The sequence below is a fragment of the Miscanthus floridulus genome, chromosome 6 (genome assembly GCF_019320115.1).
Source record: "Miscanthus floridulus cultivar M001 chromosome 6, ASM1932011v1, whole genome shotgun sequence".
In the NCBI taxonomy this organism is placed as follows: Eukaryota; Viridiplantae; Streptophyta; class Magnoliopsida; order Poales; family Poaceae; genus Miscanthus; species Miscanthus floridulus.
Window position 1 is genome coordinate 119,231,726 of NC_089585.1, and position 13,135 is coordinate 119,244,860.

Here is a 13,135-nt window from a genome sequence, read left to right on the forward strand (position 1 = left end):
GCGATTCTAATATTGCGGCAAACATCCTCGCCAAGCTTGGATCAGACAGGGCGAATGTCCCACCCGGTGTATTCATAGAGGAGTTATCAGCTCCCTCTATCAAACAACCCGGTGAGATAACCCCTGAAATCTCAGCCAAAGACAACCAGATCTTGGTAATCACCACTTCATGGACCCAGGTTTTTATTGATTACATCAAAGAAAATAAGTTGCCAACAGAAAAAGAAGAAGCTACCGAGTTGTTCGCAGAAGCAAGAACTATGTCCTAGTAGGAGACAAGCTCTATAGAAGAGCCGCTTCATCAGGAGTACTCCTAAAATGCGTTTCATTTAAAGAGGGCAAAGAGATCCTAGATGAAATACACTCAGGTTGCTATGGAAATCACGCCGCTTCAAGAACACTAGTCAGAAAAGCATTCTACATTGGTTACTACTGGCCAACCGCTTTGAAAGACATAGAAGAACTCATTAGAAGATGCAAAGGTTGTCAAATGTTCACAAGATAGGCTCATGTGCCAGCTCACAACCTCATCTGCATCCCACCTGCTTAGCCTTTCTCCTGCTAGGGGCTGGATCAAGTAGGACCTCTTAAGAAAGCAAAAGGCGGCTTCGAGTACATCTTCGTAGCAATTGACAAGTTCACCAAGTGGATTGAATTCAAACCACTCACAAAATATAGCATGGCCAAAGCAGTCGAGTTCATCCAAGACATTATGCACCGCTTCGGCATGCCCAATCGAATCATCATGGATTTAGGTTCTCCCTTCATAGCCACAGAATTCCAAAGTTAGGCACAGGACTGCGGCTTTAGAATAGATTACACATCAGTCGCACATCCAAAGGCCAACGGATAGGTAAAAGGGCAAACGGACTCATACTAGCTGGATTAAAACCAAGATTGTATGAAGAACTAATAGACTATGGATCAAAATGGATTAAAAAATTACCCAAGGTTGTATGGGGGCTACAGACTCAAATAAGTAGAGCCACCGAATACTCACCTTTCTTCCTAGTGTACGGATTAGAAATCATACTACCCATAGACTTGATCTAGATGTCACCAAGGATAGAACAATACGACGAAGGAGAAGCAGAACACACCCGAAGATTAGAACTCAACAATACATAAGAAGTCAGAGTAAACGCTACCCTTCAATCAGCAAGATACCTCCAAGGACTAAGATGCCACTACAACAAGAATACCTAGTCTTGATCATTATAAGTCAGAGACCTAGTACTAAGAAGAATACAAAAAACCGACGGACACCATAAACTACTCAGTCCATGGGAAGGTCCTTTTATCATCACAAAAGTCATCGGACAAGGCACATACAAGCTAATAACTGAAGATGGAAAAGAAGTAAACAATACATGGCACATTAGTAAGCTACGAAGATTCTACGCATGAGAATAACTCAAGGGAAAATATGTATACAAGACACAAGAGATCAATGTTCATGATCAACAAAGATAGCGCTCATCAACAACATATGTACTATTGTGACCCATTAATATTCATGATCAATAAAGATGGTTCTTTCTCGACAAATATATGTCTCATTATGGCCTTCCCTGAGTTGTTTCTAATGAAAACAAAAAAGCAAAATGACTGAAAATACGCCTAAGCATCCCAGCCGAGAGCAAAATAGCTGAAAAGATGCTTGAGCCCGCCGATGAGGGTAGCTAATAAGCTAACACCCGAATTAAAAAGCAAAATGGCTGAAAAGATGCCTGAGCATACCGACCGAGAGCAAAATAGCTGAAAAGACGCTTGAGCCCGCCGATGAGGGTAGCTAATAAGCTAACACCCGAATTAAAAAGCAAAATGGCTGAAAAGACTGCCTGAGCATACCGGCCGAGAGTAAAATAGCTGAAAAGACGCTTGAGCCCACCGATGAGGGTAGCTAATAAGCTAACACCCGAACAAAAAGCAAAATGGCTAAAAAGACGCCTGAGCATACCGGTCGAGAGCAAAATAGCTGAAAACATGCTTGAGCCCGCCGATGAGGGTAGCTAATAAGCTAACACCCGAACAAAAAGCAAAATGGCTGAAAAGACGCCTGAGCATACCAGCCGAGAGCAAAATAGCTGAAAACATGCTTGAGCCCACCAATGAGGGTAGCTAATAAGCTAACACCCAAACCAAAAAGAAAATGACTAAGAATAAGCCTGAACATAAATCAGAGCAATTTCAAGACAAGACCCTCCAGCTCAGAAGATCCCAAGAAGTGCTACATGGTTTCGCTCAAGAAAGCACTTGAACAATGCTTGTTCCTGCTCAACAAGACTTGAAGGAAATAAGACAAGGCTTCTAGAACTCTACCATGAAGTGATCAGGGGGCTTGCCGATCCTAGGATACTTTTTGCAACCAGAAATAGGACTAGATGCTGACCACACTATGAGCTAAGCCAAGAAGAAGAAGCTAGAGATATCCTAAGTCTTTTTTTAATACTAACAAGAACACAAAGTTTGTCGACACAACGGGCTATACCGAGTTGTTTACAAGTCATAGACGAAAGCCAGACAAGCACTCAACAAGTCAAGGAAGTCTGTCAAGACATCAATCTACATACACCGAGTTGTTTCACATGGCACAGATGAAAGCCAGACAAGTACTCGGCAAATCAAGAAAATTTGTCAAATACAACGATCTACATACATTGAGTGGTTTATACAATGCGGATGAGAATCAGAACAGATAGCTACCCAGAGAAAATTCTGATCAATTGGACAACACATTTAAAGAGTAAGCAAGGATTAGACATCCAGACAAAGAAGACATCAACAAAGATAGAGGATCTTCATTTCAAGAAAGAGTATAAGTATTCTGTTACAAAAAGCCAGAGTGCAGGGGTCGATTACATTCAAGCATTGTCATCAGAAGTAGAAACATCAATATTGAGATTATCTACAATCTTCCTAGCTAAGTCATCGACCTTAGGCTCTAACCTCTCGACAACATCGAGGTACTCTTGGCTCTTGGCTTTGTCAGCAACCTTGGACAAAGGAAAGTTCAGAGAAAGAACCTAGACCTGGGCAAGGACGTTCCTAGTGCAAAGATGGGCACAACGCTTCATGAACTCCTGGAAACGGGTCGGCACTTGGGGAATGAATTGAGCCCAAGAATGACCATCGTCTGCTGAAGTCCGAAGAAGGTCGGCTACTGACCGAAAAGACTTCCACAAAGCTTTCCAGTTTTCAGTAGTCGTTGCCAACTTGCCAGTCAAGTCCTCGATGGTCTTTTGGGCCTACACAAGATCTCTGTCAGCTCCACGCCTAATCAATCTAGCAAGCGCGAGTTCTTCTTTAGCTTGAGCAATTACCTCCTCAGCCTTATTGTGGCTAGTTCAAGCAAGCGTCTTCATCTCCTTGATACCCTCCAAGAGCTTCTGCTTTTCAACTCGAAGAGCTAGACCAGGCAACAGAAACAAGTCAGCGGAAAAGAAAATCAGAGTACAAAAGAAAAAATGAAAAGTTAGCAGAAAGGGAAGCTATAATACAAAAGGAAACAAAAGAACCCACAATACCTTTGCACTCATTCTTCGCAGCATCCTTCTGCTTCTCTACCTCTACCACCCGGGCACGAAGAGTTTTCTCCTCCTTTTGATGCGTCTGATGCTCGGTCTCCAACTCAGCCCGGAGGAGGTCAAGCTCGGCCTTCAGGGCGCTTACCTCAGAAGACAACTTCTTCTCATTTTTGGATGAGAAAAAGAAACCAGTATGATCTCAAGAGAAAGATTGGACAAAAAGAGAGAGAGAAAGAAGGCATAAGAAGAAAACAAAGATCGAACACCCAAAGAAAGAACTCCAGCAAAACTCACCTGAAGCTTTTCACCAAAGGAAGTCGAAAGGGCCCCCTAGGCAGCAGTCAATTCTAACAGACGATGGGTGGCGTTGAACTGTAGCAACACTTCATTGTCCAAGCGCTGACTGCTGGTTCCAAGGTGAGCAGAGGGAGAAGCTGGCATAGGCAAAGAAGGCAGAACTAGGGTTGTATCATGGAAAGCCCCGGCTACCTCTCTAGAAGTACCCACCGCCGTGGCCACGATCACCTCCAGAGCAACAGGATCAGCAGTGGCAGGGGACCTGGCTTCCCTCATAGCTACCTCGCCAACCAAACATCCCAAGTCTAGAGACTCAGTGCACAGAGGTGGGTCAGAGGACTGAGAAGAAGTAGGTGGAGGGTTAAGGGAAGGCGAGGGTCTACAAAATCACAAGAAAAATCGACGATAAAGAATATGAGCGAGGGAAGAACAGAGAGAGAAGCAAAAAGAATAAAAGGAATCACTTACTCAGATATCTTCTTCCTCATAAGACCAAAAGAAGACCTCGCAGGGGGAACCATGGTAGCAAAGATGTCCCCGCCACTTGACGGCAGGAGCAGCATAGCCAGTACTGGAGCCCTGGAAGAACTCGGTACCGGAGCTATGGAAGAACTCAGAGGAACTCGGTGCCGTTGCCCTAGAAGAACTTGTACCCAATGACCGCTTACTACAAAGAGATCAAGACCAAAGTCAGAACAAAAAGAAGGTTTCAACTACAGGAAAGCAAGAAAACAACTCACCAACGAGTAACAAGGGTAGCACCATCGTCCTCTTTCGCCTCACTCTCGACCAAGGTTGCCAAAACACCAGCTGAAAAGGGACAAAAGTACTTGGTTCAAGACAAAAACAAGAAGACAAAGGGACAGAGCGTATTAATATGCTCACCTAAGAGTATGATAGCTACAACTGGAGTACCTAGACGAGTACTTAACTGGCGAGACTTCTTGGCAAAAGACAAACCAGAAGAACTTTCAGCTCGCCCCCTCTTTCCGACACTACGAGGGCCTCGAGGAACTAAACGAGGAACATACTCTATATATACATCAGGGTTTGCGGAAGAAACACCGAGAAGCATTACGATGGTTTACGACTTACTAGTTAAAGAAGCCCTAGCAAGACTACCCCCAGCCTCCACAATGGCAGGGAGGTCATGAAGGGGAATTAGGTCGATGAAGTTACGCCCCAATCCCTATGAAAAGAATAAGACAACAAGACAAGGAAGATTAAGCAAAAAGAAATACAAAAAGTACCTGCATAAAGAGAAAACAACTTACAGCTGGAGGTGGGATCTTTGCATAGAACTCAAAGACAGTAAGCAGGACAACACTTGCTCCTTTCAGTATCTTCTGAAGACGCTCGAGTACTTCCTCATCGGTCAACTCAAGGGCCAGGACCATGCGTGAAGGATCCTTAGCCCCAGAGTACTCGAAGCCAAAGTTCTCTCGCTCCTTTAGAGGCTGAACACGACAGCAAAGAAAACTAGAGACGATTCTGAAGCCGATCAAGCCCTGCTGCTTCAGAGTGCCTATCCGCTCAAGGAACGGCTGGATTGCTTGGAGCTCATCCGGTGTCAGGGAGTTCTTTTCCCACCGGTCATTAATCGAGGGACCAGATCTAGAATGAATGGCGAGAGAAGGAATCAAATTGGTGGCATAGAACCAGTCAGCACGCCAATCCCTCATAGAGTCAACCAGGTCATAGTCAAAGAACTTGCTTTTAAGACCCTGGTGAAATTGAATCCTGCAGCCACCAAGAACATTGGTGTCTTCATGGCGAGGTTGAGGCTTTAGACGAAAGAAGTGATGGAAGAGAGAAAGAGGAGGAATTCCAAGGAAAGCTTCACAGAGATGAACAAAAATAGAAAGATGGAGAATGGCATTGGGAGTAAGATGGTTCAAACTAACCCCAAAATAACCAAAAAATTGATAAAGGAAGGCAGAAGCGGGAAGACAAAGTCTGGCATGGATAAAGGAGACAAAGAGAATAATCTCACTAGGGCCTAGAGCAGGGACTTGATGCTTGCCTGGAGCTCTCCATTCAGTAATGTCCTTGCTTTGGATCAGACCATCGCTAACAAGCTCGCGAAGCTAGTCTTCGGTCGTTGTCGGAGCCGACCAAGACTTCTAGGCAGCCCTCATGGCCATGAACTCCTAGTTCTCGATCATGAAAAGAGATGACTCCTCATCCACGAAGGTTGCTTAGGACTTGCTCATGGCTTTCTTCCTACCCATGTACTAATGGAGGCAAAAAAGCACTAGGGAAAGAGAAGGCTTGGATGGCGGTGCTCAGATGGCGGCGGTAATGGCGACAGCGGAGTTGCAAAGGCTAGGGTTTTTTCAAGGCAAAAGGCGAAGGCATGGTACCAAAGAAAAGGAGGACAAAGGCCTTTAAATAGATTTTACACCAGTAAAAATGTGGCCCACCAGGCCCGTTTTAACGTGGCATGAGAACGCAATGGTCCATTTACTAACACAGCTAAAATGACGGAAGGCATAAATCCACACAACGGTACAGTTCAACGGGCAGATTTTGGGCTTATCCATCCAGCAAAACGGCAGAGTTACCATATGGCTACAAAAAAGAACTCATCAGCCATGAAGCAATGAAAGGTTACCTCACAAGGAACATAACAACCCTGGTTCTAACATAAAGAACTCGAGAATCTCATAGACAACCTAGGACATCTAGCAGAATAAAGAATGATAACTCGGAAGACAAGATTCTTTATATTACAAATGATTTCAAAAGATACAAGATTACACATCTTACAAGACCTAACGAACTCAGAACTAGGACAGGCAAGTAGCAAAAAGGAACCCAGAAACAACTAGGCTCTGGAACGACTACGTGTTCCAAATTACTACTCGATAGAACAAACCGCACTCAGCTACACAATTTTCTTCAAAGGAATGGACGCAGTGCACCCAAGGTAGAAATCAGTAGAATGGCAGGACAACATGGAGCAGAGAAGGCTAGTGGGCATCTGTCTACCCAAGTCTGATGTGATGCTAGATATGGTGTTGATCTGCACCGGACAGTCTCAAGACAAGCGGCAAGGATCAACCCAGAACTGCCAGATGAAGGAACGAAGCCCACATCACAAGACTTCCTCCAACTACTACCATGTACATCCTGGTACATTGCTGTTGCGGGATTAGCCTACCTCTAATCCCTATCACAAGAATCCCTCTAGCTATGGCAAGACACATAAGAACTGCAAAATAAACCCAGAGGGCTACTCTACTTTATAAACTACCATATTCATGACTACAGAGACTTCAGAACAAGCAACAGAATGCTCAATGAATCAAAACAACACTCTAGGGGGCTATTTATAAACCAAAGGAGTGGTGCACATGGACCAAGAGCACCAACGGAACAAGCCTAACAAAGGACACAGTGAAAAGATAGAACTCAATAATGAAGGGGAACTCAGGCATGAAGGAACAGTACTCAACAACAAGCATATTTAGGAGAATATACTAACACAGTACAACCCGTGAACAAAAGGCATTTACACTCAACTACCGCCATTCAACTACACCTGACAACAGCGGACTCTACATCTGAAAGCAGCAGACTCTACATCTGACAACAGCAGACTATCAGAGAATATGCCTATCTGAGTTCTTTTTGAACAATGCTCGGGAGCTACAACAGGGGAAGTTTTCAGTTCAGTTGAACAACTTAAATTCAAGACCCTCCAACTTTTTGTTCCAAATAGAAAGAGGCTCGGGGGCTACACTCAGTGAGTGCACTTTTTCTTCAAAAAAGCACATGTCACTCAAAAGACTTCTTCAAGACTAGACGACTTCAAGGCCATGCGATAAAAAGAACCCAGACATAACTATATCCGAGATCTTTGAAAAAAAAGAACCCGGATATAGCTAAATCGAAGCTCTTTTCGACAAAGAACCCGGGTATATGCTCAGGGAGCCCTTCGACGAAGAATTAGGGCGATTTCAAGAAAAGACCCTCAAGCTCCTTGTGCCAAACAGCAAGAGGCTCGGGGGCTACATCCAAATGGGAGTACTTTTTTCTTCAAAAAGGTACACGCCACTGCGAAAGATCTCACTGAAGCTGCTACACTGGTTTCGCTCAAGAAAGCACTCGAACGACGCTTGTTCCTGCTCGATAAGACTTGAAGGAACAAGATGAGGCTTCCAGAACTCAACCATGAAGTGCTCGGGGGCTTGTCGGCGTGGGACCCACGGGATACCCCGCAAGGAAGGGAGAACTAGTCTAACTAGGATTCTTCCCATGTAATCTTAGTAGTAGTAGTATTCTGTAATCCTACTAGGAACTCTCATTATAAACTGACTAGGACTCTGGCCTCATAACTATATAAAGGATGGCAGGGCTCCTTGGATCGAGGGGTTGAGAGGACAATTGTATGACACAACACTTTACAATCAATCCAACGCAAAGGCTAACGCTGACTGGACATAGGGCTATTACTCGATCAACGATCGAGGGCCCAAACCAGGATAAATCGACTGTCTCTTATGTTTACCGTCGAGTTCTGCATACGCTGAAGCCCAAACATACTGCCTCGGGGACCCCATGGCAGGCTATCGATGATCAAACATCGATAGGGGTATAGCCCAATCACTCTTTGTAGAGAGAAGCTCTTTGACTACCCAAGAACATAAGCAAGCGGTCCTCACCACCATAAGCTTTAGCTAAGGTGTGAGTGAGCTTATTGACCTCCTTCTTGAGGTTCTCATTCTCAACCACTAGTGAGGTGTCACAAGTGAGACCATCACTACTAGATGAGGAGGAAGTGGAAGTACTACAAGAAGGGTTAGTAGGAGCAACAATGATAGGCATAGATAGTGATTCATCAATTATATCACAAGTTAAACCTACATTACAAGTTTCAACATGCTTCTTTTTATTTTGCTCATCAAGCAAAGATGAATGAGCCTTTTCAAGCTTTTTGTGAGCTTTGCCAAGCTTCTCATTGGCTTCCTCTAGCCTCTTATGAGATGCATTGAGCTCATCAAAGGCTTGCTTAAGGTCTTTTAGTTCCTTATGTAAGCTTTTGCATTCCCTTCTCTTGATGTCAAAGTGTTCTCTAGCATCTTCTAGCATGTCAAATAATTCATGTTTAGTGGGTTCATCATTATCACTATCATTTCATTTCATGTTTATTTTCATCATCATGTTCTTCATCACTTTCATCATCACAAGATTGTACCTTAGTAGGCCTTATCCATGAAGCATGATGAAGATTTGAAGAGAGAAGGTTTCTCATTGATGGCAATGCTTACAAGAACCTTCTTCTTGGTGGTCTTGTTATCATCACTATCATCAGCATCATCACTTGAGGAGGCATCACTATCCCAAGTGACTACATATGAACCACCCTTCTTCTTCTTGAATGCCATCTTGTCCTTCTCTTTCTCTTCTTTCTTGTTCTTGTTGTTGTACATCATCATTGTCACTATTATATGGGCACTGAGCAACAAGATGATTTTTGCTTCCACACTTGAAGCACCTTCTTGACTCTTCTTTGTTCTTGGATGAAGACTTCTTTCTTCTAGCACAGGTAGCCCTTCTTCACCATGAACTTGCCAAATCTCTTGACAAAGAGAGCCAGCTTCTCATCATCATCCCAAGATGCATCTTCTTCACTTGATGTTTCTTGCTTAGCTTTGCCCTTGGATGATGTGGCTTTGAATGCCATGCTCTTCTTCTTGTCATCCTTCTTATCATCTTTCTTCCCCTTCTTTTCTTCCTTCTCATCATCATCTCTATAAGTATCATCGGTTATTATATCTCCCAATACTTGGTTTGGTGTCATGGTGTCCAAACCGCTTCTCACTAGAATGGTGACCAATGTACCAAATCTTGAGGGCAAACATCTCAAGAACTTATGTGAGAAGTCCTTGTCCTTCACCTCTTCTCCAAGTGCTTTAAGATCATTGACAACCACTTGAAGCCTATGAAACATCTCGGCACACTTTCATCCTCCTCATCTTGAAGCTTGCAAATTTTTCTTTGAGGATGTATGCCTTTGCACCCTTCACGGCTTGAGTGCCCTCAAATGATTCTTCCAACTTCTTCCATGCCTCATGAGCCATCTCAATATTTTTGAGTTGCTCAAATGTTCTTTCATCAATTACATCATGAATAGCACTTAGAGCAATGTCATTGTTTTGGAGAAGTACTTCTTTGGCCACGGTGGGATTCTTTAGATCTTCAATCTCAATTTTGGTTTCTACCACATTCCAAACCTTCCTATTGATGACTTGATATAAGTTGTCATGTTGGCCTTCCAATAGGGATAGTTGGAGCCATCAAATTGGGGTGGCTTCTTAGTGTTGTTGATTTAAGCTATTTTTACACCGAAGGTTGTTAAGCCTCAAATCACGGTGACCTTAGCTCTGATACCACTTGAAAGGTCCTAATGGCTAGAGGGGGGGTGAATAGCCTAATAAAATTTCTACAACAACACTTAACAAAACGGTTAGACAATTATGAGGCGAAGCAAATATTGCGCTAGCCTACTCAAAAGGCAAGCCACCTATCACAATTCTAGTTTAGATAGTGTCTATTCACACAATAGCTATGACACTACTCTATGTTAGTGTGCTCTCAAAGACTAACTAAAGAGCCACACCAACCAAGCATGCAAGCTCTCACAACTAGCTACACTAAAGAGCTTAACAACTAGTTTGCGGTAATATAAAGAGAGTGATCAAGAAGATTATACCGCATGCGTAGATGAAGGAACCAATCAATCACAAGAGTGAATAACAATGAAGACCAATCACCTCGGAATCAAATGATGAACACAATGATTTTTTTACCGAGGTTCACTTGCTTGCCGGCAAGCTACTCCTTGTTGTGGTGATTTACTCACTTGGAGGTTCACGTGCTAATTGGCATCACACGCCAAACCCTAAATAGGGTGCCGCACAACCAACACAAGATGAGGATCACACAAGCCACAAGCAATCCACTAGAGTACCTTTTGGTGCTCCACCGGGGAAAGGTCAAGAACCCCTCACAATCACCATGATCGGAGCCGGAGACAATCATCAACCTCCGCTCAACGATCCTCACTGCTCCAAGCCATCTAGGTGGCGGCAACCACCAAGAGTAACAAGCAAAATTCGCAGCGAAACACGAACATCAAGTGCCTCTAGATGCAAACACTCAAGCAATGCACTTGGATTCTCTCCCAATCTCACAAAGATGATGAATTAATGATGGAGATGAGTGGGAGGGCTTTGGATTCTCTCCCAATCTCCCAATCTCACAAAGTGAAATCCGTAGCGAAACACGAACACCAAGTGCCTCTAGATGCAAACACTCCAAGCTCACAAGGTTGCTATGTCAATGAAAATGGCTAAAGGTTATGAGCTTCAACCGGCCATGGGGCTTAAATAGAAGCCCCCATGAAATAGAGTTGTTGTACCTCTTCACTGGGTACAGCGCGGGGTGACTGGATGCTCCGGTCCAATCGACCGGATGTAGCATCGAACGCTCCGTTCATGAATACCGAACGCATCCGGTTAGACTACCAGACATGTCCGGTAGCTCCCAGACTGCCATGTGTCCAGTTCAAACCAACATAGCCGTTGCTGCCCATTCTACCGACGACCGAACGCTCATACCGGATGCACAAACACAAATGACCCAACGCTGAGGCGTTGAGTCCGGTCGAGTCCAGTAAGCCCCCTGGGCCGACCGGACATGTCTGTTAGAAACTGACCGAACGCTGAGCCTCAGCGTCCAGTGAAGTACAGTAAGCATCCACGCTCGACCGGACACGTTCGGTCACATCGGCCGGACGCTGCCAGCGTCCGATCGACTGTCCTGCCAAACATTGCATTTGCTGATTCACACCAGATGTGTCCGGTCACTGAGTTCATCGCCAAATACTGGACGTGTCTGGTCACCATACTGGACGCGTCTGGTCACTCTGTAAATAGCGCGACTAACTCCTTTTCAACTCTATCTTCTTCACCCTTGCTTAAATGTGCCAACCACCAAGTGTATCACCTTGTGCACATGTGTTAGCATATTTTCACAAACATTTTTAAGGGTGTTAGTGCTCTACTAGATCCTAAATGCATATGCAATGAGTTAGAGCATCTAGTGGCACTTTGATAACCGCATTCCGATATGAGTTTCACCCCTCTTAATAGTACGGCTATTAATCCTAAATGTGATCACACTCTCTAAGTGTCTTGATCACCAAAACAAAATAGCTCCTATGGTTTATACCTTTGCCTTGAGCTTTTTGTTTTTCTCTTTCTTCTTTCCAAGTCCAAGCACTTGATCATCACCATGGTATCATCATCATCATGCTATGATCTTCATTTGCTTCATCACTTGGAGTGTGCTACCTATCTCATGATTACTTGATAAACTAGGTTAGCACTTAGGGTTTCATCAATTCACCAAAACCAAACTAGAGCTTTCAAACATTCAACACTCATAACACAATGCAACCCCAGCAGTTCGTTCATTAAAAAGAAAATATTAAATTCAAAACTACTCCTAGACCTCCTCCACATCATTATCATCATTCCTGCTAGGAAGTGGATAGCGACAAATAGGACATGTGTTGTTGCACCTAAGCCACTCAAAGATACAGTCCTTGTGAAAGACATGGGAGCAGGGCATGACTCGAAGCTCTGCTCTAGCTGCAACATCCTCCTGATAATGGTCGGCCAACGGCTTGAGGCAGATGGCACAGTCATCTTCAATTGAAAGCACATATCCTATTTGTCGATGAGGTAGTGGTGGGGATTGGGGCAGGGGTGCAGATGGAGAACTGAATTGCCACAACCAGAGGCGGTTGTTCGTATATGGGCCTCAGCCTCTAGTTGTGTGTAACGCACTTGTTCCATCTAAATTTTTTTTTAAAAAAAAGTGAAACATAAACCGACAACTTAAGCATGAACTAGCAAAACCTGAACCTGAATAAAAATGTAACTGAAAAATATTACTTTTTCAGTCAAAACAGTGAAAAATGAAATAAATGAAACTAAACAAAAAAGAAAATAAAAACTAAACTAAACTAAGAATAAACCTTAACCTAAACCTAATATAAACATCAAATAAAATACAAAGAAGAAATGGAGATTCTACATAGCACTTTCTATAAAAGGGATCTTCCTACCATCACAATTAAAATATAACTAAAACTCAAAATATAACATGAACATGACTAAAACTGCTACCTAAAATTGAAAAAAAAACTAAGACAAAATCAAGCAGGACAAAGAAAGCAACACAGAACAAGACAAACAACCCCTCCTAGTCGGCTAGTCATAGTCCTTGCTGGGGACATG

The 13,135-nt window shown here is 43.6% G+C and overlaps 1 pseudogene; it reads right to left on the minus strand.

Annotated features, from left to right (window-relative positions):
- Positions 1-3,347: 3,347 nt before the first annotated feature.
- The window catches only part of LOC136461114 (uncharacterized), a 38,685-nt pseudogene continuing 28,897 nt past the window's right edge, over positions 3,348-13,135 (minus strand).